The sequence below is a fragment of the Tursiops truncatus genome, chromosome Y (genome assembly GCF_011762595.2).
Source record: "Tursiops truncatus isolate mTurTru1 chromosome Y, mTurTru1.mat.Y, whole genome shotgun sequence".
Taxonomy (NCBI): domain Eukaryota; kingdom Metazoa; phylum Chordata; class Mammalia; order Artiodactyla; family Delphinidae; genus Tursiops; species Tursiops truncatus.
The window spans coordinates 2,354,549-2,381,765 of NC_133428.1; the positions used below are offsets into that span (position 1 = coordinate 2,354,549).

At 44.9% G+C, this 27,217-nt stretch overlaps 1 protein-coding gene across 5 annotated transcripts in view; it reads right to left on the minus strand.

Moving 5' to 3' along the window:
- LOC101339978 (steroid sulfatase) overlaps window positions 1–27,217 on the minus strand; it is a 183,833-nt gene that overhangs the window by 102,211 nt on the left and 54,405 nt on the right. The window lies entirely within an intron of this gene.

A 27,217-nucleotide genomic window follows, 5' to 3' on the forward strand; every position in this document is an offset into this window, starting at 1 on the left:
GCTGATTTACAAAGTTGTGTGAGTTTCAGGTGTACGGCAAAGTGATTCAGTGATACACATACGTATATTCATTCTTCTTTATATTCTTTTCTCACGTAGGTTATCGCAGAGTACTGAGTAGAGTTCCCTGTGCTGGACACACACAGGGATATACTGCTGGTTATATATCTTATCTATAGTAGTGTGTGTGTGTGTTCATCCCAAGCTCCTGATCTATCCCTCCCCACATCAGCAGCAACATGGATGGACCTAGAGATGATCATACTAGGTGAAGTAAGTCAGACAGTGAAAGACAAATATCGCATGATATCACTTATATGTGGAATCTAATTTTAAAAAAAGATATAAATGAACTTATTCACCCAAATTTCTAACATGCAGTATGAAGGAATGGGCCTACATTATAGTCAATCGGACAGAATGAAAATGCATGAGGAGAAAGACAGAATACAAAGTAGAAAGTGTGGAGCAGAAGAGAAAGTGAGGGCTTTGGAAAAGACATGAACTGCTTCTTTACATCCTGATATTGTCACCTGTGCTGTAAACATCAGAACGCCTCTGGGGTTGTTCCCCCTGCGATACTAAAGCTTTCGTGACGGGGGTGAGGACCGCTCAGGAGGGCCATGACTTGAGACGAGAAAGAAGAACATTATTTTAGCTGCTAGGATCTGGGCCAAGCTTGACCGATTTAACAACCAGATTAGGGCACAAGAAAAAGATGGCTCAAAACAAGTAGGACATCCCCACTGACGGGATGGTCAGCTGTTACTCCGAGGCTCACACTTCAGCAAGCTAGATGACCCTCTGCATTGAAGGAATTTCATAGAAATGATGATCAGCCTGGCCATCTTTCCAGGGAGGATAGGGTACTCCCTCCCCAGCACTCACAGAGTCACTGATGTTCTTTTAGAGATTATAAATAAGTGCATAGGGCACTTACTATAAGCAGAAGGCAAAGGCATTTTTCTAAAAAATTGCTTTGGTCGTTAAGATGGTGCGCAGCTGAAACGCATGGCCTCATCACCATCAGAACATTCTCCCAGGTATGAAATCCAGCCAGAGGAAGATGCAGGGTTAAATTGGTCCAAAGTGAGGGAGTGACCATGTCCTGGGCTGTGAGTCTGCAGCGAACTCGCCCCAAGGTCTCAGGGAACTGTGAGCTGGCCTTACATGTACAATGAGACAATGGGACTCCCCAGCACACAGCCCTGTGCGCTTGGGTGTCGGCAGGGCTTACAGCCTGGTCCCCTGACCAGCGCCAGACCCTGCCCTCCATCTTTCCCCCCAAGGAGTCAGCCTTCCCAGGGCCGGGGTCTGGGGAAGCAGGCACAGCCCCCTCATTCCCCATTAGAGTGGCATCCTGCTCCCCTGTTGTATCCACCTCATTGGTCCAGGCAAAAGTGAAAGCAAATTGGAATGGGAAGCTTCCCAGCCTCTTCCTCTTGGAAGCAAGAGTTCAGAAACAAACCAAGGCAGAGGAAGATGCAAACTCCAACAGAGCTAAGCATGGGTCGCTTTGCTTTCTCTGAAACCATCCTCCGTGTCTCAAGATGGTTAAAAGAAACAAATGGAAAGAAGTCCAATAAATGTCTTTGGTTAAGCAGAATGCATGTATAAAATCTAGGGACTTCCCTAGCAGTCCAGTGGTTAAGACTTCAAGCTTCCACTGCAGGGGGCGCAGGTTCAATCCCTGGTCGGGGAACCAAGATCCTGCATGACGTGTGGCACAGCCAATAAATAAATAAATAAAAATACAAGAGTTGGTAGTACAGGAACAGAGCACCATCCCTCCCACGGTGCTCATGCAGCCTGCAGATGGTGCTTGGTGTTCAGGGATCACCCCACGCACCCCTCTGTTCACCTCCCCATGACCTTCCCATTCACGCCAGTTTCCCCAGCTCCAGACCTCTGGACTCTGGGTCTGAATTGGGTTCCCCGGATCTACACTGTCTGGCTCTTTGCCATCGGATCCCAAATACCCTTCGACGACACCCCAGAACGCAAATGCTGACACTGAGCCTCTGTCCACTCAGGAGACAGGTACATAGTTGAAAATGTTTAAAGAAACAGAAGTTATAGGATGTGAGAAAAGCACTGCGCTCACTGCCAGTTAAGAGGTAGAAAGCCACAGCGACCCCCCAAATGCTCACGTTGACAAGATAAAGCACAAAGCCTCAAAGTCATAAGGACTTTCTTAATCGTGGAGAAATTCACATACCATCAAATTCACCACACAGACCAGTGAAAAGTGTACGGCTCAGGCATTCGGTACCTTCACAATGGAATGCAACCATCACCCGTGTCTAGTTCCAGAATGCTTTCATCACCTAAAATAAAACCCTGCACCCATCTACTACTCACGCGCCATTTTCTCGTCCCACCTGCCCTTGGCAGCCACCAACTTGCTTTCTCTACGGATCTGAAGATTCTGGATATTTTCCATAGATGGAATCATACAGTATGTGGCCTTTTGTGTCGGGCTCTTTTCGCTGAGCATCAGTTTTCAAGGCTCATCCACGCTGTGGCCTGTGTCTGTGGTTCATCCCTTTTCACGGCTGAGTACTATTCTACTGCACAGGGCCATGCCGCGTTTCTTTATCCATCTGTCAACGGACATTTGTGTTGCTTCCACTTTAGGGATATTTTAACTAAGTGCTGCAGTGAACACGGATACAGAGGTTTTTGTTTGAACACCTGCTTCCAGTTCTTCTGGGCAGACACCCAGGAGTGGAGTGGATATGGAAATTCTATGCTTAACTAACTGAGGAAGTACCAGACTATTTTCCACAGCGGCTGCAGCGTTTTACCTTCTCACCAGCAACAGGACACTCTCCATTAAAACCATCATTTTTAAAACCCATCAGAAAGCTGAGGATGCAAGGAAACTGACACGAACCCGAGTCCAGGCTGTGGTGACGCCTCCTCCCAAGATGAGACCCTTGGGTGCTTTCATCCCCGATGGAGAGAATGGGAAAAAGTGGGGGGAACCAGCTGAAACGGAAAGCTGCATTTAACGGCTTCATGGGGGCCGGTGGGCACAGAAGATCAGGAACCCGAGACGGTACGGGCAGACAGCAGTCTGCACTCGACCCTTCGACGCATCCCTACAAGTCTTCACTGGCCCACTGAGTGGTCTTACGCCATGGCTAGGGTGGGGCAGGAAAAGGACAGGCACCCCCCGACCAGGCACTCTGAGCTTTGGCCACGGGCAGTCACACCTGTCCCTGCCCCCCGACCAGGATGGGAACACGGGTCCAGCAAATCCAGGGCAGGAGAGAGAACAAGAAGCTTTCCTCAAAGACCCAACAAGCCAGCAGCCAGGCTGCAAAGCAGAGCGAAATCCTGTGACCCTCACCAGGGCTCACATCCCAAGCTCTGTGAAAGAGGAAGTGTGGACCCCACAGCAAAGCCCGCGAAGCCAGAGGGAACTGAACCTAATTAAAGCTACGGCAAGTAACATCTATACGGACAGAGTGGCTCGCGCCAGAGGCCGGGTAAACAAGGGGGTGTGATGTTTTCCAGGGGTAAATATTATGCAATGCAGTGTGGGCTATTCTTTAACACTCAATGTCCATCATTAAAGATATATATGTATAAACACACATCTATATGTAGATATGTATATATAAACTATGTGTACACATAGCTATACGTACATTAGATGTCAAGTAGCGTATGATGTGCAGGTGCTAAAATGATCAGACGTACAGAAAGACAAACACCATATGATAGCACTTATATGTGAAATCTGAAATATAACACAAATGAGCCTGTCAGAAACGGGCTCACAGATACAGAGAACAGACTTGGGGTTGCCAAGGGGGAGGGGAGATGGGGGATGGAGTTGGAGTTTGGGGTTTGCAGATGCAAACTAGTATGTATAGAATGGATAAACAACAAGGTCCTACTGTAGGGCACAGGGAACTCTATTCCACATCCTGTAATAAACCATCATGGAACTGAAAAAAAATGATCAGGCATAGCCCCTAAAATATCCATAATAATAATAAATATGTCCAAGGATCCATAAAAGAACTTAAGCACGTTCGTTGTCTTCCACATGTAGTGCCTTCTGGATAAATGGTATCTACAGGCTTTGTCAATCAATTAACAGGATTACTAGGCAGTGATTCAAACTGCCTTCAGCTGAAATGCAGTTTGGACATAAATCTATAAGTAGATCCAGTCTTGGGGATACAAAGTTCACAAAGAGCCCCCCGGGCTGAACGGAAGATGTGCCTGCAGGAAACGGGTATCTTCGGGTCCACTGTTTAGGGGAGCATTCTTTGTCCTGAGAGGAAACAGTGAAAATCTAGATAATGCAGGACGCTTCCTGATAATAACGGTCTCTGGGTTAAAGGTTAGTTTGAAAATAACTCTGGGTATCACAGCTGAAGGCATCTTTCCCCACATACAGCTTTGTTCTTTGTGCTCCATGCCACTGGGGTGTTCTCACTGAAAAGCATCTCGTACAGAGCAGACACTATCGGCAACGATCCTCAGACGCGGAATCTGCATGAGTTTCAAGCTCGTTCTCACTTGCTGACCGATAGTGGCAGCAAGAATAAACCCAGAAGATCCATGGTCAAGCGGCAACATGATGATACTTAACAGAATGTAATTCTACATAATTAAATAGCTAATAACTGCAGCTCCTTATTTATTACAACGGTACTATCATCATAGAGGAGCTGTATGCATTAGGTGAATACCCAGAGATGTGCACATACTAACTAGAGGGGCATGCAGGGTGATGATCTCATTCATAAACAACCAGAGAATTTTTGAAGTAAAAAAATGAAGATATGATGATTTAGCAATACCACTCCTGGGCATATACCCAGAGAAAAACTGTAATCTGAAAAGATACATGCAGCCCAGTGTTCACCACAGCACTATTCACAGTAGCCAATACATGGAAGCAACCTAAATGTCCATCGACAGCGGAATGGATAAAGAAGATATAATACATATATATATATATATATATACACACACACACAATGGAATACTGCTCAGCCATAAAAAAGAATAAAATAATGCCATTTGCAGCATCACGGATGGACCTGGAGATGATCATACTAAGTGAAGTTAAGTCAGAGAAAGACAAACATCATATAACATCTCTTATATGTAGAATCAAAACAATGATGCACATGAACTTATTTTCAAAACCGCAACAGACTCACAGACATAGAAAACAAACTCATGGTTACCAAAGGGGAAAGGGGGGGAGGGATAAATTAGGAGTTTGGGATGAACATATACACACTAGTATATGTAAAATAGCTAAACAACAAGGTCCTACTGTATAGCACAGGGAGCTATACTCAATATTTTGTAATAACCTAGAAGGGAAAAGAATCTGAAAAAGAACAGATACATATACGTATAACTGAGTCACTTTGCTATACACCTGAAAATAACACAACGCTGTAAATCAACGATCCTCCAATTTAAAAAAGGAAGGTATGATACACTTGAGGCTGGTTACCTCAAGGCGTATCTGCTGCGAGATTCTTGAAAGAGTATTTCTATAGATGGTTTGTGTGCACTGTGGAAGGCACGTGGTAATCCCTGGCACCATCGTGAACTCACTAGGAACAAAGCACACCGCCCCATCCTTTACGATCAAACCACCAGACCTCCAACTCCTGATAATATCAGGCACAGAATGAACCGTAATTCTAGCCCAGGGTCACGTGACAGTACCTATGACTTGTAGCTGGATAAACAGATGGTCCAAAGGAGTGCTGATTTGCCAAAGAGTTGTAGAAAATGCGAAAGGCTTTTGAGTATATGCTCTACAACTTGGCTCTATTCAATAATTTATACCAATGACGTGTAAGGATGAACTACAAGAATATTTATCCAGCACGTGGGGGAGAGTTTGTGCTTTGGAAGAGGGTAAAGTCTCAGAAAGACCTTGGTAAATGGAACACAAGAGGAAGATCGGCAAAATTAAACTTAATGGCAAGACCCATAACCCACTTATTTAAGAACCATAATCACTGGCACCAGGACGCTGACATTAAGATGTGGCGTGATTGCCGCTCCTGCGAGGGAGATTTTAATGGACGAGAAGTTAAGCATTAGGCAGGTGAGCCATGGAGTGACTTAAAGTCATGAAGGCTAAAGTTCATACTGCTTGGTACCCGTTAATATGGAGATGTTTTGGTGAGCAGGAAGAGAATTTACACTGGACACTTCACACATTAGACCACAGTGGGAATAATATTTTTCAGTTCACATGGCTGCTAGTAAGTACGGGGGACAACCTGGCTATGAGGTGAGAGCAAACAGGATGCCCAGGGGTGCAAAGATCATGTTGTGTATGCGATCTCTCCAGAATCAGGAACACTTCACCCAGGGCGCGAGAGGCACGTGCCTTTCGATTTGTTTGAGTGGCTTGTCTGCAAAAGAGAGAAAGAATTTAGTGGCTGTCTCAGAGGCCAGAGCTAGGACTTTGTCCAAAATAAGGACCACGACCTTTTAACAGCTGCCAGACCACAAAATGATCAGCCTGTCAGGTCGCATCTATCGGAGATGCACAAAACCCCATCTGTTGGGGATACTGCAGAGGGATTACGTCAGCGAGAAGCAGGGAATTTGAACAAAGTGACTAGTATAATCCTTCCCAGCCAGGAGACTCCATCAGTCCATAAGCAAACTCAACATCTAAAGATATACTGAAGCAGAAAGACAAAAATAAAAGCATACGCTATAGGAAAGAAACCCAACCAGACCAGTGCTCTCCAAGGCACCTATTCACAGGACGCCTACTAGATGGTGGATGGGGTCTGTTGATGAAATAAACTTGATAGGAAGATGATAATTAACAAATAATTTGGCAACATAATTTAATTATGGGTCATCTGAAAGTTTTGAAACAGCCGTAAAAGCAGTTTGCATCTCACTAATTAGTCCCATTTATAACCCTTGCTAAACCTTCTCTTGCAAAGCTTCACGGAAAATCATTATAATCAATGGAAATTACCCAGCAACAACAGTTTTTAAAAACAAGTACATGGAAATGTGTATTGAGAGAATATCCAACAGAAGCGGGTAGCTCCCATGAACTTCCCAACTCGGTTTGTTTCAAGGTTAAAGCAACAGGGGTTCTCACGATCTTCAAGGCACCATCTCCGGGTCAGGGATGTGAGCAGAGGGTCCAGGAGATGGAAACTCCATTCATTTACCTTCCATCTGTAAGAGGGAAGCACAAATCTAACTCCATGTTGGATCTGTTTCTTCTACTTTAATCTCTGTAACTCTACTGCTTTTGCTACAAGTTCATCACTAAAAGGATGTTGCCCATACCTTAAATTATACCTAATGGCCCATCTCTGGGCCCCCCTGCCTTCCAGGTAATGAGCATGAAGCTAAAATACCTTTGCTTAGCTCACAGGAAACATCCCGACCAGGCCCACCTGTCTATGGCTGCAGGAAGGAAGAAATGAACACATCCCCTTTGCAGTCTGGCCAGAACCAGGAGATATATGCAACAACTTATACCCTTTTTTACTCTACCTCCTCACTGCCCCCTCTTTGTTCTATAAAAGAAACCAGCACCCAAACCTGAGTGAGATGGTTCTTTGGGACACGAATCCACCATCTTCTCAGTCTGCTGGCTTTATGAGTAAAGTGGCTATTCCCTGTCCCAACAACTTGCCTCTCGATTCACTGGTCTGTTGTGTGGCGAGCAGTAGGACCTTGAATTTGCTAACACATTCATGGCTTCTGCACCAGCGGGAATTTAGTTCCCATATTCCCAGAAGGAGCTTCTCACTGGAAACAGGAGCTCCCAACCAAGTCTTGGCATCCCTTCTCAAGTGTCTCTTAACCGTCCAGTTTCGCTCTGCTGCCAAGGCTTGGCCAACAGCACTGCCTGTGCAGGTGACGTGATGAAGATATGCCTACATGTACATTCTCTTGGGGTGACCACTGAATGGTTTCTCCCTTGCATCTCAACAAGAAGAATGTAAGAAGAACTTGGTAGGCGGACGTCATACCGCTGACAACACTGAATGTCACCCAAGCCCTGTGATCTTGGGAAACAAGAGACAGCTAAGGAATACCCACACCATCTGTGTTTTGGAAAAGGGCTGACTACAATGACCTCCTTTCCCTGTAAGGCTTCATGGACGCCTCCCATGCCTGCCTACAGTCAGGCCAGACACAGAACCTCAGAATTCCCATCCTTTGTCTCATGGCTGATTCACTGAACGGTGTGTCCCCACTGATCAACTGGAACACGATGTTTGGGAACCAAACTTGGGTTCAGCTTCTCTCCTTCCTCCAAGTCCCACCCTCAGCCTGAGCCTGCAGGCAGCCCCTCCTGAGGAAAGGCTGGCCTCCAGGTAAACCATTCTCTGATCTACTGTCCAATCAGGCCACCCTTTCATCCACTTCACCACACCTGGTTCTTTCCAGCCTGGCTCACTTCTCTCTGTTAAAAATATATATATATATATATATATATATATATATATATATATATATATATATATATATATATTTTGCTTAACCTTTGAAACTCTTGCAGACCGTATGGTCAGTGTGTTTTCCATCTTGCAATAATCTGTCTCGCCCTTTGCAATAAACCTGTCGAGTAAAAGTCGCTCATTACTGAGACTGCATCTGTTTTTCTATCGGATACCATGCCGACCAGGCTGGCTGGGGCAGACACTTGGACCAGCAGAGTTGGAGCCCTTGTCGAGTTTGAATTTTACACAAAATCAACCTCCCTTTCCCGTGACATATCATACAGACGACAGAATCACAGCCCTTGGCGTAGCATCCTGGCTGTTTAGCATCTACAGAAAGCCAGATGCCACTTATCGTCATTTTGATGAAAATCAGTGCAGGTGTGTGCCTGCCCCGCCTCGCGAGATGCTGGTGACATACCTGTCAGGTTGTAGGTCAGATCAGCTATGACTCAGTTACTCTGGCAGAGAGCTCTCATGGGCTCGAAGGAACAATACAGTCTAATATTTCCGCTCTACACGTCAGCTCCACACTAGCAACTCCGCCTCCTATTCAGGGCTACTGAGCATGGCCTTGCGGGTCTACGGAGGCCCTGTGTCGGGGAGCAAAACTTGTCACCCCCAAATATCTCTCTGGCAGGCAGACCATATCTCCAGCTGAAAACAATCCCAGACCAAAAGACCCGGGAAGAAACTTTGATCTTCTCCCTAACTGCCTAAAAAAACTTACATAGAGGGCCTGTTCCAGGAACAGGGCATCGCCACACATGTCAGCAAAGACTGTGGACCAGGCGGGCTGGGAGAAACTTGGCAGACCCTGGAGATCAGAGTCCTCCCTGTGTCCCATTATCTCTGCCTGGCCCGGCAAACATTTATTTACCAAACTTTTGTGTTTCTGTCTCTGTATGAATTGCCTTCCTCCCCTGTGAAGTCCCAAAGCACTGCCCTCAACAACTTCTTTTGTCTTTAAGTAAAGGTGGTATTTGAGGTGAGGGTTTGGGCCATTTTAGTGACTCAGTTTTCCTGGGTCTCTCCCATGGATACGTGTTATTCAACTTCTGTGAGATTTTCTCCTGTTCAGCTGTCTCATGTCCATTCAGTTCTTAGACCAGCCTGAAGAACCTACAAGGGTAGAGAAATATTTCTTCATCCCCAACAGCTGCCCATCCCCTTCCCCTCCAGAGAATAAGAGCAGACAATGTACGGCTGTGATGGCAAAGTGAAGACATGATATGAGGCAGCCTGGGTCCAACCCGGCGAGCACTCCTCATAGTCTTGTGAGCTTGTCTTCAAAAGGATCCAGCAGCGATAGAACACATCTGCAGAAGGCACTGCATGTGGGTGAAGTTACAGCACGAGGCCCCTCACCGGTAACTGCAGAGGAGGACTTACAGCAAAATCGCACAGAGACAATGCAGAAAACGACCACTCAAATTCCTATGCGAAGCTGCCTATGACATTCATTTATGGGCTCTTCAGGGAGGCTGAATGTTGAAAGGACTTTTTTAATAAAATAAAATTACTGTCTTTTTAGGAAACTCCCATGATGAAAATAAAATACCGACCCACAGGAAATACACAGAAACAACTGTCTGCTACACGACATGGAGTTTTCCAGGATTCATCTTCCATTTCCCAATGACCTTGTGGAATCACAGGTGGGTCCACAATGCTGGCTCAAGTCACCTGTATCTGCCAGGTGGTCTCTACAGGTATCTCCTTGGATTTACCCTACGTATGGAGGTCTGTGTCATAGGAGGTTCCTTGGGCCCTAAAAGACCAATATGGAAGATGCCTAATGGGCATCTATAAAGAGCTGATATTTCCGTAAAGATTTTTTTTTAATGAGATACAAAAAATTGAAATAAAATGACCTTTGATTGAAGTTCTGCCAAGATTCTGAAAAAAATAAAAATATTTTCTGTAGAAATCAAACTAAAAATCTAGCCTCGAAGTATCCAAATCGATATATTTTCAAGAAAAATGAGAAACTCAATAGTTTGGAAAATTCACAAGACACACAAGCAAACAAGTACCGTGAATAAAAACCAACCAAAACAAAGAGCAAGTGAAACAGACCCTCATAAATTACAGAGAGTGTAATTATCAAAGACCCTAAAATAAGCATCGTTTATATGTAAAGAAACAAAAGATAAGCTTGGAAATGCAATCAGTAAAGAGATTTACAAAGAAAAATATTTTGTATGTTTTAAAAATATGGTCATATACATTGTATTTGTACAACATGACAGACAAAGATACGAATAAATTTTTTTTTTTTTTTTTTTGCGGTACACGGGCTTCTCACTGTTGTGGCTTCTCCCGTTGTGGAGCACAGGCTCCGGACGCGCAGGCTCAGCGGCCATGGCTCAGGGGCCCAGCCGCTCCGCGGCATGTGGGATCTTCCCGGAACGGGGCACGAACCTGTGTCCCCTGCATCGGCAGGTGGACTCTCAACCACTGTGCCACCAGGGAAGCCCCACGAATAAAATTTTTTAATATTTAAAAAAAAACTGGAATAAACAATTATTAGAAAAGTTGGAATTACTGGAGTTACTGGAAATAACATCAAAATGTTAATAAAAGATTATTTCTGGATGGGTATTTTGGAAGATGAGAAGACTTCCACCTACTTCCATATTACAAACTCAAACCAATGATATAATGGATGACTTTAACTTCTGTTTTGTGTACCCATTTATTTCTTAAATACAAACTATGCTTTGAAGCATTAAGATCTAGTCAAAATTATCAAATTGTATAAAGTCCACGAGAAAACAGCTCTGGAATTGTTAATTAGGAGGTTGCTGAGTCCGAAGACTGGTGTTTCAGTGAACAAATGGAAGAAAACAGATTGCAGAGTTGGAGAAACAACATGCTGTCAGAAAGCGGAAGCACCATCTATAGGTCAGTCACATAGAACCCCACTGCTAACACGCCATCCCCACGCCTGACTGCCGGCCTCTAAGGCCAACACCTGAACAGCCTCCTGGGCTCACTTCTGAGTTTCCGTGATTGGGATCCTGTCTCCGCACATGACACAAAGGAACTGGACCCCAAGCCCTGAACTTCCTACACCCATTCTGTGTGTGGCCCTCTTGGTACTCATCCACAGTCCACAAGCATCCTATCTTTGGTGATGCAGGATTATAGAGAGGTCCTCTACACCATAAGGTCCAAAAGAGCTGAAGTCAACCAACAATCTACATGACAATCCTTAGAGCTAACATGATGGGGGTTGTGGGGGTGGAGGGGCAGGAGTAGGAAGAAAAAAGCCAAGTGAGGCACCAAAATGGTAAGGAGTTGGCCTGGGAGAGCGGTGGTGTCTAGTTCCCTCCTGAGGGCAGAGATGGATATCATTCCTACACATAGAAAAGAAACAGTAACAAGGTTGTGCACTTAGAAACCACTTTAAATGGTACCACTTCCAATAACGACGGAGATACATAGACACTGAAATAGCAAGCCTTGCATTTAATGCTGATTACAAGTATATCGTGCAAACTCATTGCAACACAGTAATTGTCAGCAAGAAAATCGTTAGGTTCGGTACAATGCCTCATCACATAATCGAAAGGGAAGAAGCATGGCTCCCGTGTATGTAAATACGTAAACATTTGGGTGATCGCAGAGGGATTATCTCCAGGTGCATGAGTTATCTACTTAAAACAACTAACTCCAGGGACTTCCCTGGCGGTCCGATGGTTAAGGCTTCACCTTCCAATGCAGGCGGTGTGGGTTCCATCCCTGGTCGGGGAGCTAAGATCCCACATGCCTTGAGGCCAAAAAACCAAAATGTAAAACAGAAGCAATATTGTAACAAATTCAGTAAAGACTTTAAAAATGGTCCACGTCAAAAAAAATCTTTAAAAAAAAAAAAAAACTAACTCCAATGTCAAGAAGACCGCCGAAATCAAACGTCAGCATTATATAAAACCCCCTCTATACATGGCAAACTCTCAGTGGATAAAGTCAAAGACATGCTAGCCTATCTTGAGACAGTTCTTTCCCAAGTATTTATAACCACGTCCCCGACTCAATTCAAATCTTCCTCTGAAGCCACAGTTTTATGTGCGTACCCCTATTATGATCACAGCCTACCCTGCATTTCTTAACTTTTGCCCTGTAAGTAATTTATTAAATGCACTGATGTCTGCTGACTGTTCAAGGATGGGGACCAAGAGTCAAGAACCCACAGACAACGACGTATGGGATGGATTTGCATGGGGGAGGCCCTGGAAGATGGTGCAGGAAAAGGACATCCAGATGTTTGGATTCAATCCCAGCCTGGATTTCAGACTTGGGAGAGGTGCCTTCTCCCCATCTGGAGCAGGGCAGGGATGCTCCAGCCCTGAGATCGGAAAAAAAAAAAAAAAAAAAAAGAGAGGGAGTGCCACGTGGGTCCAGGAGCCATCCAGCCTCCCTGAACCCCACCAGGAGAGATCTTGATTGATGGCCACTGGGAATCTCAGCAAATGATGATGGGGACCCCAAGAGCATGCCACAGACATACTCACACTATGGGATTCAAGAAACAGTGGTTGCAAAGACAAAGAAAGTCGTTTGCACAGAGTACAACTGTGTCCAAGGAGACGAGGTCCACAAACCCAGGCCAGAGAAATGTGGGTATGACAGGCAGAATTTTAAGAACACCAGCAATATTCTTGCCCCCCTGTTATACACACCTTGTATAATCCCCTCTCCTTGAGGGGGGCGGGGGCGGGACCTGTGTATAGGATGGGTGTCATTCCTGTAATCAGGGCACTGATCGGTTGACTCAGAGCTCATTCAACAGAGAGATTACCTTGGGTGGGCCTGACCTAATCAGGTGGGCCCTTAAAAGGTACGGAGCCCAGAAGTCTCTCCGAAGTCACGAGAGGTGTGCCCAGCTGGTATCAAAGGGGAAGCAAATAGCTATGATGAGAACCGCCTGCAGGGGCCATGTACCCAGGAGCGGTGGGTGGCCTCTAGGAGATGAAGGTGGCCCGGGACTGACAGCCAGCAAGGAGACAGGGAACTCAGACCCCAACTGCAAGAAACTGAATTCTTCCAGCACCCACTGAGGTTGGAAAGGGATCCTGAGCTTCAGAAGAGATGTCAGCCTGGTGACAGGCTAGGTAGAGGGAGCATCTATCCCTGGCCTGGACTCCTGACCCACAGAGGCTGGGAGATAACTTACAGAGCTTCCTTAAAGCCACTGTTTGTTGTGAAACAACAGAAAATGAGTACAGTGGTTATAAATCTTAAACCAAATGCTTTCCTATCCAAAGCTAGAGAGATCTCAGGCTAGGAGATTTCGTTTGCAAATGTATTTCCATATCCCACATGTGGAAAAAAATCTGTGGTATTCATCACTATATCAAATTCTTTTCTTTTTTTCATACCACCTACAAATAGGTATTCAGCTGCATCTGTATGTTACATGGTATGAGGCTCAGCACTGCCCATGGCATCTCATAAAGGCCCAGGATACACTGTCTGGACGGAGCAACCTCAGAGTAGATAGAACAATGGGCATCGTGGTGGGCTGAGTCCCGACCCCCCAAAGATGCCCACGTCCTAATCCTCAGAACTTGTGACTATCTTACCCTAAGTGGCAAAACTTAAGCGGCAAAAGGCACTTTGCAGGTGTGATTAAGTTAAGGCCCCTGACGTGGGAAGATGGTCCTGGATTAGCCAGGTGGGCCCAATGTGAGCCCAACGTGAAGACGGGGAGAAATTGGACGAAGCTAGTTCTGCTGGCTTGGAAGACAGAGGAAAGCAGCCAGGAGGTCAAGGAATGCAGGCACCTCTAGAAGTTGCAAATGGCAAGGAAACCATTCTGCCCTACAGTCTCCAGAAGGAACTGGCCCTGCCGCCATCTTGGTTTTAGCCCAGGGAAACCCACTTTGGACTTCTCACTTCCAGAACCCTAATAAATCTATGTTGTGGTGGTTTATTACAAAGTGTGTGGCAATTATTACAGCAGTCACAGAAAGTGAATATAGAAAGGAAGGGAAGAACCTAGGGAAGGGGGACTTCGGGGAGGAAATGAGAAAAGAAAGGAAAAAGTTAGCATCCAATTTAAGGGCTGGTTTTCCTGTTGCTCTAGAACTTCAGGGGGCCAGGAGACCATTCGTCTCATGCCCTCCACAACCAACTCAACTCCTAGGACAGTGGGGAACTGAGAAAATATTTGCACACGTTGATTTGTGGACAGGTCATGATTCTTAACAGATAGGTGTAACCTTGGACGAGCCGTAAGTTATCACGTAAATGATTCTTTCTGTTAAGTTACAGAGTAATTCTTCAGTTCTGTGCTACGTTCCTGACCAGTTTATACTGAGGAATGACTTGATGAAACTACCAGAAAGCGTACATGCAAGTTCCTTTGTACATAATGACGCTTTTTCTATCCAAGCTCCAATTTGGAATATAACGTTAAAATACTTTGAACTCTAAATTTTCCTCCACCTACCAATATTCCTGCATGCTGTGGTAAACCTTTAATGTTGAGGTTTGGTTATTTTATCATTACGTACAAGACCTTTTTTTTCTGATCTCATTTAGAAACATTACAGTGTTTAAAGTGAACATTTATGAATTCAACCAACAGGGAAACCTGTAAATTCAGTCCTTCCCCTGCCTGAAAGTGCTCATAAGAGAGACTCTCTTGACTGAATTGTCAGAACAGAAGCAATATTGTCTGAACCTCCACTTCTCCGTTCTGCCTGAATCCTTCAAGTTTGCCCCTGTCAGGGAACTACCTGAGGACCCTGCCAACAGAGGTCATATATGCATGCAGAAGTGATTTGACAGCAGTGTGCTTCTTTTTCCGAATAAAAATGCAACTCCCGAGGAATGCAGAAAAGTCAAGCGGCAGCTCTGAAAAATGTGTTTCCTTTACATGAAAATGGATTACAGGAAAAGAAGATGAATTTGCTTGCCCAACGCACGCAAATGGATCATCTCCTCTGATAACCACTGCATCTGCCGACAGATCAAATAACAAGCAAATCCACAGCAAAGGTGTCTCAGCCTAACTGTGGTTAGCTCTTCAGCTTAGGGTTTATATTTTATCCAACGGAGGGACACCCCTGCCTTTTTTTTAATGCTTTTTGGATCCTTAGAGTTCAATGTTTGTTTGCAATGGAAAAGAAAGGCTTTAATGATTGAGAAATGGGACAAGACCTTGTTATCACAGAGTTAGGATGACACATTTGAAATAGCCGTTCTTATAGATCAAAAATGATGGGGCTTCCCTGGTGGCGCAGTGGTTGAGAATCTGCCTGCTAATGCAGGGGACACGGGGTTCGAGCCCTGGTCTGGGAGGATCCTACATGCCGCGGAGCGACTGGGCCCGTGAGCCACAGCTACTGAGCCTGCGCGTCTGGAGCCTGTGCTCTGCAGCAAGAGAGGCCGCGACAGTGAGAGGCCCGCGCACCGCGATGAAGAGTGGCCCCCGCTCGCCGCAACTAGAGAAAGCCCTCGCGCAGAAACGAAGACCCAACACAGCAAAAATTAATTAATTAATTAATAAACTCCTACCCCCAACATCTTCTTTAAAAAAAAATAAAATAAAAAAGATGGACCATCGGCAATGCCCCACATCTCTAATGGGTGTCACAGCCTAAATTAGCAACCATGAAGTTAAGAGAAGGACTACAGAGGGTCCAGCCTCAGCTATAACACATGACCTGTGCGATTCTGGGGAAATTTCCAAAATCCTCAGTGTCAATTTTCTCGTCAAACAGGAGGGCTAAGAATACTGCGTTCTACAGAGAGGCTGAGAGCCAACGAGGGGTGCAAGGGCAAAATGGTGGATGCATCTCACACGGTATGGCAATGATCTCTAAACACCACTTCCACCGAGGAAAGCTTTACAATCTATTAACCCACTTGGACAAAGACAGACAGAGAGCAGACAAGAGCAGAATGAGGAAATCCCACAGGATTTTGGACAGTGGCAACTCCATGTTGGAAGAGGCATCCAAAAGAGGTGGCAACCTGAGCGTGTGTCAAGGAAGATGGGATGTGAGATGGGGTGAGCCACCCTGCCCCCCCCACAGAGCCATGGGCCTCCCCACGTGTGGGTCCCAATTCTCTGCAAGACAGGATTCCTCTCTGCGGGACGTGGATGGCCTCAGACCACAGATATTGACACCTGGAGGGCATGGATACGACGGCCAGCCATCCAACAAGCTGCACCTACCAGTAAGCAGTGGAACGGGCTCAGTGTGGCACAGCCTCCCTTTTGACTATGAACAGAAGCTAAGAACCACGACACGTCTGAAAGGAATCTCTAACAGAAAGGACTAGGACTAAAGGACCAAAAAAAAAACACACAAAAAAACCCAACCATCGACCAACTAACCAATCAACCAAGGATGCTTCGCAAAAAGTGCATTTAGAAAACAAATGAGAACTTTTGGAACTGCATCGTATGTTAGACGACTCAGCAGAATGCTGGGAAGATGGGGTTGAGGACAGGTCAAAGGAAGATGGAGCAAAGAGGCCAAGTGATTGACCACGGGGGAGAAAAGATATGAAAATGGGGATATCAACAAGCAGGGGTCCAGTATTCAGCCAGTGGATATTCCAGACGAGGGGAGAAAGACAAAGCATGTAGGGGATAAATTACCCAGGATGCAAACGAGACATCGATCCAGAAGCAAAGGACATGCATCTCCACATTGAACAGATGTCCAAATGTAAGTGAAAACAGACCGTTTCATGGAACCTTTGGACACTGAGGACAAACAAAACATCCCAAGCACGTGATGGGTGGCTGGGGGAGGATAAATGGGTTTCACCTAAAAAAAAAAAATAAGACCCAGGATGGCTTTGGTCTTTGAATAGCCACAGCAAAGCAATGGCTGCAGGAACCAGAGGGAAAATCATTTCCAAACTAGAGTTTTAAACCAGCCAAACCACGGGGGCCAGAGCTGCACTGGCCCAGGAACAGAGCCCATCGCGGGCCAATTATTTGCAGTTCAGGCGGACGGTCTCTGCTTCCACGGGACCTGCGACCCAGGGTGGGGAGATGGGGAGAAAGCCTTCATGCCCAGACGACCACATTTCTGGTTGTCGCTCTCTCATGAACAAGATCCCCAGAGAAGAACAACGAACAGGACGCAGACACCCTGTTGAGCTTGGGGGAACAGCGAAGCACGATTATCAATACCTGCAACAATTCAATCCCTGGTCCTCCTCTTTCTCACCGTCAAAAGAGGATAGTGGTAGCTGAGCAGTCAAAATCACGCTCGACTTGCAACACAATGCACCTGGATGAAAGCTACAACGCTACCTCTGAAATCCTGACACCCACCCCTCGTTACTGTGTTCACCTGGAGGACCACAGAGTTCCCAAGACTCTATGTTATGGGAAAAATGGTCCAAAATCTGGTATTTCTTCTCCGATTATCCATGCAATCTGGGCACCAGACATGTCCAAGCCCAGCAGCGTTACCTGCAGCAACATGCAACAAAGGCTGCGCTGGGGAAGAATCCAGAGTGGAAAACAGGCGGGGGCCACAAAGTAATTCAAAGGAACTATGTGATTATGAACCATGATCTGAGAACGGAGAAGGGTATCTAAGCAACCGGCTAAGAAGGAGAGGGATGGCAAGGCGGAGGGCGCCGTCAACATCCTAATTAAAAAACGTCAAACGATGAACGAGGAAACCATGATAAATTCATATCCACGTGAAAAATGTCCAGCCTCCTTAGGGATCAAGAATTAAAAGGAAAACAGAGGGAAAATGCTGTTTGTAATCTATCAATGCGGCAAACACAACGACAGGATGAGGTTGAAACTTGGAAAACGGGGACTCGTGCTTGTGGGTTATGTTACTGCACATATGCTCCCTGGACGCTTGCGAGCGTATGTGAGGATGAATATAGTCTCAACAGTTTTACATTCTCTGAATTGGTGTTTGCATTTCTAGCAATTTCGTTTTCTGTGAAACACACACAACACACGTGTCCTTTATCAATATATTCCTACCAACCTTAGTTAGAAATTTGTGAAGCCAGGAGAGTTGGGGAAAGGTTCAATAAATTATGTAATAGGACATTATGATGCCCTTAAAATTCTTGATTTTTTTCGAAGACTGTTATTTTGTCATGAAGAAAAACTTCAGGGTATAAGTTTAGTGTGGAAAAGGCAAAATCTGACAGGAACTAAAGGCAGCAAGATCGCAAATAAAAGAAGGTCATATTTATATATGGATATGTATGTTTTCTGTGTCTGTGTGTATAGACGTGCATACACAGAACTGAAAAGAAAGATGACAGAACTTTGTCATTAGTTCTAGGGGAGGAGGACTGACGGTATTTACACGATGCTTTATACCTTCTTGTATATATGTATCGAATGTTCTACTTATCTTTGCAATCAGGAAAGAAAAAGAGCCTGCAAAGTACAATTTTATCATACTGTCTTTCTGACGCTGGAGACATTGTCATAGTAAATGCCCCAAACTCCTCAAATATGATAATTTGTACAAATGGGAATAAAAAAGAAAATGACCCTGGGCTCCCAGTTGGCCTGAAAGACCCTAATTGAGAAAACTTCAATTTGTTAAAGAATGATGTTCTGCCAAATACTGTGCGTCTGGCCCTTGTCATAGAATCAAAAAAAAAAAAAAAAAAGATTCCCTTTTTAAGCCCTTATTCCTTTAGCACAAGCACCTAATAAATGGGTAATAAATACTTGTTGCAGAGAATTGAATTAACGCAGATTTCTAATCTCTACAGTTTTCCCCTCGTGAAAGAAAGCTCTGATTATTATAGTGCAGAATTTGAAGACACAACAGCAAACATACCCTAGGTCTAAAACCTTGGGTTTGCCGTACCTTCAGAACCCTCATCAATGGGAAAGCTCCATTTCTTTATCCCAGCCTCTTTTTCGGTAGGTTTAGCTGGAAAAAGGAAAATGACCCCTACGGTATCTGCTGAAAAGAGAGACATAAAAGGTAGAGTGATTATTTCAAATTGAGAGCCCTGTGGATTTGCAAGGAGGAAATAAGCACCATGATGGCGGTGGGCATGACTTCAGGGGTCCATCCTGGCCAGGGACACGGCCAGCCCACAGCCTGAGGAGGGCTCCGATTCCCCATCTCAAAGGTCTTGTCTGTTCTTACATTATAGCATCAGCGGATCAATGTCCATGAAACCCACAATGGGATGGAAAGCATCTAAATCAGTGTTCCAAGACAAATGCACCAAACCTCCAGGGCGGTGCCCCAAAGCAGTATGGGAGCACCCCCCAAAATACACACAAACAATAAAATACTACTCATGGGATCCCCCCAATACACACAAGCCACAAAGAGCCAGCCATTCGGGGGAACCCCCCTAAATACACACAAACCACAAAGAGCCAGCCATTCGGGGGAACCCCCCCAAATACACACAAACCACAAAGAGGCAGCCACTCGGGGGGATCCCCCAAATACACACAAACCACAAAGAGCCAGCCACTCGGGGGACCCCCCAGATACACACAAAGAACCAGCCAGTCATGGGTAGATCATGATTGAGAAGCACGCAGTGGCAACAGGAGTATGGATATGATAAGAGGACATCCATCCTTCCCAGAGGACAGCCAGAAAGGAGATAGGATGTCAAGGGAAATTGTTCCTACAGGGAAAGAACCTGATGGCTTTCCTTTGTAGTGATCACAGTGACACATTTAACTCTAACTCTGCAAAAGAAAAAAAAAAAAAGAAAAGAAAAAAAGTCTGGGTGTGCGTGAGAGAGAGAGAAAGAGAGAGGCTAAGAAAAAACACGAAGTGTGTTTGGGTTTTCATGTTGAGAACATTCTTAAAGGAGTATCTTCGCTGTTGACTCATCATTTCACCGCAAACATGCCTCTTGGAGAACATTCTCAACACGGAATCCACAAGGGTGCTGAAGCAGAAACGACTATGTATAAACACAGGTCTGTGTGTGTGTGTCTGAGACCACTATACGGTTTTTATGTACGGCTTCATTCAAACTGTAGGCGGCAAAGCAAACTACATGTCGAATGGCAGCTTCCACCATGGGGTGGCTTAGGGGGGGATGAGGGGAAAAGGGGCAAAATGGTTGGAAAATGAGAGTCCAAGAGGGGCTGTGCTGTGGACGAGTGTGTGTGATGGGCAGCATGATTACTGGGACTTGAGTTCTTGGGGGGTGTGAACCCAGGGAAGTTCCCACTACCAGACTCAGAGCTGGGGAAAGGTGGGAACCACGGCACTAGGCATCCACTTTGTTGTAGGAGGCTCATTCCCATCACTAAAGAAACACCCCAAATGCATCATGTCTCCTACCTCTGTCCCTCACCCATCCTTTCCGACTTGACCCAACAAATGCCCAAAGACCACAGAGGAAGCTGGAAACTCACTTCATTGCTTTTAGGATGCAGTCTGGTCCCATCCCACTCCTTCTGCCTCTCGAAATAGAACTGTCACGAGAGTAATTACCCTAATAAGGTTGGGAAAGCTGCAGCCTTCTTTTTTTTACATCACAGACATTGTAAGGTGATTCGAGATTTCAGAGCCTAAGGTTACTGTGTATAATTTCAAAGTTTCCTACAAGCCCGATACAAAAATTTCTGAAGGGAATTACATCTTAGCTACTGCATGCTTTCCAATATTATGAAAGAGTTACAGCAAAAAAATAGTACTTAAGTGATATTTTCAAATTATTGAGATGGAAACTAGAGAATGGGGACTAAACCAATTCTTCACATTCCTAATGAAGATGACTTACAATAATATCTGAAATAAACTAAAGACTAGTAGTTTTTCTTAAATCATGGAACGTTACAAAGTTCTCTAACACTTCAAATGTGTGGTTTCTGAATAGGAAACCAAAATTACTTTTAGTTATCAGTATGATGTTCAGTATCATTAAATGTGCTTCACAAACTTATCTTCTGGATTTGTACGATAATGTCTCCGAAAGTGAGGACGTTATTAGGCAATTTCCTATTTCTAGCGAATAGAATTGTCCTTGAAAGAGAAATTTATTCTGGAGTCGATGTTTTTTGGCCGAGGCTTACTTTAAAAAGCGAAACCCGCACGTAACTAAGTGAGGAAATGACATCTGCTCATTACTGTAAATGTACATTAGCTATGCATTTGACCAACCCCTCCCTGAATATTAGACTGTGGCAATAAATACACTTGAAACATAACTAGAAACAACGAGCTCCGCGTTCATCTGGTATGAAATGTTACACAATTCAAAGCAACTCAGCAAACCCCCTCAGGCTCTGGAAACAAACTGCAAAAAACCAAACAACTAGAGACTAATGTACAGTTAATAAAACTTTCAAATTCAAGGAAAGAACCTAGGTTTCAAGTCATGAAAGCAGGGGATTAGGAAGACATAATGTAAATGGATAAATTTCCATTAGGTCTTCAAATCCAGAGTTGATTTTAATACAAAGAGAGAAATACAGTAGTATAGGTTAAACCAATACAGAGATACCCTTAAGGCAGGACAGAGATACAACGTAGTACAATGGTGTAGGTTAAAGTAGTGGTATACGAACCACTCATCAGCAATTGATTATAATTTTAAAATTCAAAGACTGTACTCCTAAAATTATAAAAATCGAATTACAGACATTTGATGACTGCCTTCCAACACTTTATACAGAAACACAAAGAATTATAAGCTGTTGTATAGATTATTTCCTGATTGACTTCAAACAAGATCGTATTTTATACTTGAAACAATACAGTAGACTATCTTTCCATACAGCTCACCCCTAAAATGGAAAGTTTAACATGAGCTTCATATAGGAAAAAGAATCAAAATAAACAGAACACCTGACGTGCAGGATAAATACTGGAACTGCTACACTTCAATGACTGTCAGTAAGATGAGTAAAATACATGCAGTGGAATATGGCAGGAAATTCCCGTACCTTAGTTTAAAATTCTGTTTCACTATATACAGAAAAAAGGTACTTGCTTGTGCCAGGAATCAGATACTTTTGCTCCTCTCTGGAATCCCAGGCTGACGTGTAGGAGACAATCTTTAACAGGTATGAGGTTTCTTCACTTTTGGCCAAGAGGAAGACTGAGAAATCCCACAGAAGACATAAAGATCACTTTTTACATTGTGTAAGTTAGAAGCCAAATCACATCAGAAAGGCCTTTTTTTTTTTTTTTCACGTAACTTTCTTGGTTGACTGAAATCCAAAGAATATCACTTAATATCAGTATTAGTATAGCAGAGGAACCACTTTTTTCATTCATGTATTCAACAATTATTTACTAAACATCTACAAGGCACCCTGAATTGCTGGACTACCATAGGGAGAGGCGTATGTTTCCTGTACTCAAAGAGCTTACAAAGCATCTGCAAAAACAGACAGGATCCAGATCAACACTTGACAAAGAATACATCCACAATGGTATGAAACTGTCAACGGGACCAGGGCGCGTGGAGCATGGTGTGGGCCTCACTAGCTGGAGGCCCAGTGCAAGGAGAGGCTGGCTTGTGTGGAGGCCCAGAGGAAGATGAAAACAAAGCAAGGGTGCGGCAGGCGCAAGAAGGGCCTGAGGGACACGGAGGGTGCGAGGAGCCCTATGATAGAGGCCTGTCCAGCCGTGGTTCTGGAATTCCACCTTCCTTCCGATGGAAAGCCGTTGGAGAGCTCTAGTAGGGCCAGAGGCAGGATCAGGCCTGGGTGTTGAGAAGGTGCCTCTGGCTCCCGGTGGTAGGAGAGGCCTTGATGGATGCAGACGGATCACAGGAGGCCAGTGTGTTGCACACGTGCGAGATGAAGCCGGCTTAGCCCAAGGTGTGCCACATCCAGCTGGAGAAACAAGAGACAGCAAAGAAGCCGACGCAAGGGGCCTTTGGGGCTTTTGACATTCGACAGCTTCGCGTATCAACGCCATCTCCTCCAAGACAATCCATGAGGCTTTTTGTTGTTGTGAATCCCTGTGGTTCGACAGCAGCGCCGCTAAGGAAATCGTGGGTACGACACAGGGGAGGCCACGGACAGACCTCGCTCGTCTGTATGTAAGTAACTGAACAGGCTCCAGCCTCACTGCTGTCCTCGCTTAGAAGACAGGGCAGGTGGGGAAATCAGGGGCCACTGTTTTTACTTACAAATCCTCTGTCCGTAAGAAGGTGCACTAGAGATGAGTATCAGCGTGGGTCTGCTGCAAGTGGATGGAACCGACGGAGACCACTCCCCACATCCCAGGGCCCAAGGAGCTTCCCAGGAGCAGCCAGCGGAGCCCTCGGGGTTCCAACAGGCACAGTTTGCCAAGCACTGAATATCGGGTTGAACGTTCTAAATGTCTTCCCTGGAATGGACGTCAAGTAGCAAACTAAGCATTGGGCTGGATTGTGTCTGTAATGTCTTCTTATAAATGCAACGCCTTGTTCCTTAAGTCTTTTCACACGCTACCTTTCTTTTTTCTTTTTTATATTGAGGCATAGTTGACTTACAATGCTGTGTGACTTTCAAGTGTATGGCAAAAGTGATTCAGTAATACAGTATATATATTCTTTTTCAGATTCTTTTCCATTACAGGTTAGTGCAAGATATTGAATACAGTTCCCTGTGCTCTACAGCAGGTCCTTGTTGTTTACCTATTTTATATGTAGTAGTGTCTATCTGTTCATCCCAACCTCCTAATTTATCCCTCCCCACAACCCCTTCCCCTCTGGTAACCATACGTGTGTTCTCTATGCCTGCGAGTCCATTTCTGTTTTGTAAACAAGTCTGTCTGTATCGTTTCTTTAGATGCCACAAAGAAGAGATATTTGTCTCTTTCTTCACATTCCCTCTTTCAAAACGCTGAACAAAAGCACTGCTCTCGATTCTGAAGGCAGGCAGCGCTTGCCAGGGAGGACGTCAACGGGCTTTGAGAGTCTGGCACTCACGCGAGGATCCACAGACCCACAGCGCCTGAGTTAATCGCGCTGCGGAAATCACGCAGAGACAAACACAGAAGGCAAGGTACCAGAACCCTCTCCCCATAAATCCCGACACGACTCCCTCACCTGTATTCAGGGCGGAGACCACTGTCACGTGAACCCTGTCCTCAGGTCAGACACAGCAGGAGCTGGGAAGGTTTGGAGGGGGGCATGGGAACTGTCACGGACACACTCTGAATGCACCTCTTGGCAAGAACCTACTGTGTGCTCAACGGTAAGTAAAGAAGCTACACGGAAAGGCAAGGTGACAGCCTCCACAGTTACTTTGTAACTAGCACGTACAAAGAGATGGATTCATCATCTTAGAGCCACGGGGATGACGCTGCTCCGCACACAACCTACAACCACACCGTAGGGTGATCCACCAAAAGGGAACCAGAATATGCAGGGCCCCATGGTCCGCAGAAGCTCCCTGGAGGCAGGGACACACAACATATACCTCTAATGACTGGCCCTGTACAAAATTTTAAAGACAAAAATCAATGGCACTAAACCACCTCTTCCAACAGGAGAAGCAAAATAAAACGTCATACGTATCTCTCCCAAAAATCGTTTTTTGGAAACTATTCAACCTTACAAAATAGTCGAAAGAATAAAAACAAACCCAGGTGTACTCCTTCACTTAGGACGGCTAACTGTTGACATGTTGCCACACTTGCTTGCTTGCTTTCTGTCTCTACATGTACACATGTGTGTACACACACACAGGGACCTAGGCATACATCATACATTTTTTCTACATCAGAAGATTTTAAAAGAATAAGGCATGTACTCGTATTTGTGTATCATGACATTTCAGAGGGAGCTGCATACAGGATGACGCTTCACCCCCTAAGTAGTTTGGCCCGGGTCTCCTAGAGTAAGGATAGTTTTCCCCCGACCTCGCTACCATGAAAACGAGGAAGAGTAACACTGATTCAATCAACAAACCTCCTACACAGTCCCCAAATAATTGTACCACCTGGGCCTTTTTTCCAATCCAGGATCCATTCGAGATTCAGATACCCTTATGTTTCTTGGTCTTTTGAAATCTAGAACCATGCCCTCACCCCTGACCTTTCTTGGTTTTGCATGACACTGACTTTTGGGGGTTAGAATCCAGGTTCAATTGTCTTATAGACAATGTAGTATGTCTGGATTTGTCTATTTCCTCGTGTACAGATGCAGGTTGAACCTTTCTGTCAGGGATATTACACTGGTTTTTTGGTGCCCTTCTTGTTACCTCCTATGAGGAGGTACGTGACAGCAAGGTGCCCCACTCTTGGGGGTCTTGGTTAAGAGTACAGCCACAGATTGCGCTATTTTATGTCCCAATTTACTTCTTAACGAACTTTCTCTCCGTCAGTTTCTCTGAGACACACAAAATAGCAGAGTGAGCAACAGACTGCTAGCAGGTCCCGTCAAAGAAAACGACATCTCATAAAAAGCAGATTTCCTCCTGTTTTCCTTTTTAGTTCATAAGACAGCTTCAACATCCCTAAACCTTTTTTTTTCCTGGATGGGAACAAATTAGAAATACCAGAGGCAAGATCCAAGTATTTCCTTGATTATCTTTAAAGTCTTCATCCACTTAAGGAAAGGGAAAGTTTTAGATATAAGAACCCCAAACTCCAGATGGTGAAGTACATTAAAATACCCTGTGAGGACGCCTTTATGCTGGTAAGATCCGACGGATATTGTTATCAGGCATTTAGGAACAGATATTTCAGCCCCCACTGAAAGACTCTCCCTTTGCATCGACGGTTACAAAAGGCTAATGCATGCTGTATTAATTTATCATGAATGAATCATGACTCTTTTGCAGCTGCCTCCTTTGAATTAGCTACTGACTCTGTCCATTTTCTCCTGAGCTCTTCTAGCTGGGTCCAAAGAGTGTCAATCCCCCTCTAGACTAAAACAACCCCAAAAACATATTACTCGAAGCATTTCCCTGCAACATACAGTGGTCTTGCAGCGGAATTATAATAAGACTGTACTTAGCAGGTGCTTCAGGTTTTGAAAGCTGGGTCACAAATCAAAGCCAGCTCCTGCATTAACAAGAACTTTAGAAAAGATTCCTTAAAACCCCCAAAAGTTTGTTTCTGAAAGAGAAAAGGAACACACGATCCTTTTGAAGAACAGAAATTACAGAAATCACAATAGAAAATGAACCTCTTAAGCTGCTCAGCATTAAGAGTGAACGCAAGGCACGGCTCTAAGCCTCTGTGGATGTTTGCTCCAGGATGAGATCCCTGTGCTGCTCTGTTTAAATTTAACAGAAAAAAAAAAAAAAAAATCCTAAAAGGTGATTGTCTTTTTCCTCTCTTTAATTTGTATTCCAACTCTAATCCCTCAAAGTAAAAGACCACTGAATATTCTAAGAAGAAAGAGAGGATTAAGTTAAATCTCTTGTTGTACGGGTCAGGGTTTCTCCACGTGGCACCCGTGACGTTGGAGGCTAGGGTAACGCTCGGTTCTGTGCTGTCTGTGTATTGCGGGATGGGTGAACACTATCCCTGGCTTCCACCACCTGGATGCCAGGAGCCAAGCTCCTCCAAAGTTATGAGACCCAAAATGCCTCCAGAATTTGCCAACCTCCTCCGGAGGGCAAAGCCGCCCTGCGGCGGGAGAAGGGCTGTTGTCGGTAACCCCAGAGTCCCAAGCTGCATTGTGAAGATGGTTACATCTGTCTGCACCCCATCACCTTGGCTGGCAGGATCATCAGGTACTTAACCTACTTCTCCCAAACAAAGGGCATCCTTTACTTTTCATAACCGCCCTGGGAACCTGTCCTGTGCATCTCCATTGTACAGAGGAAA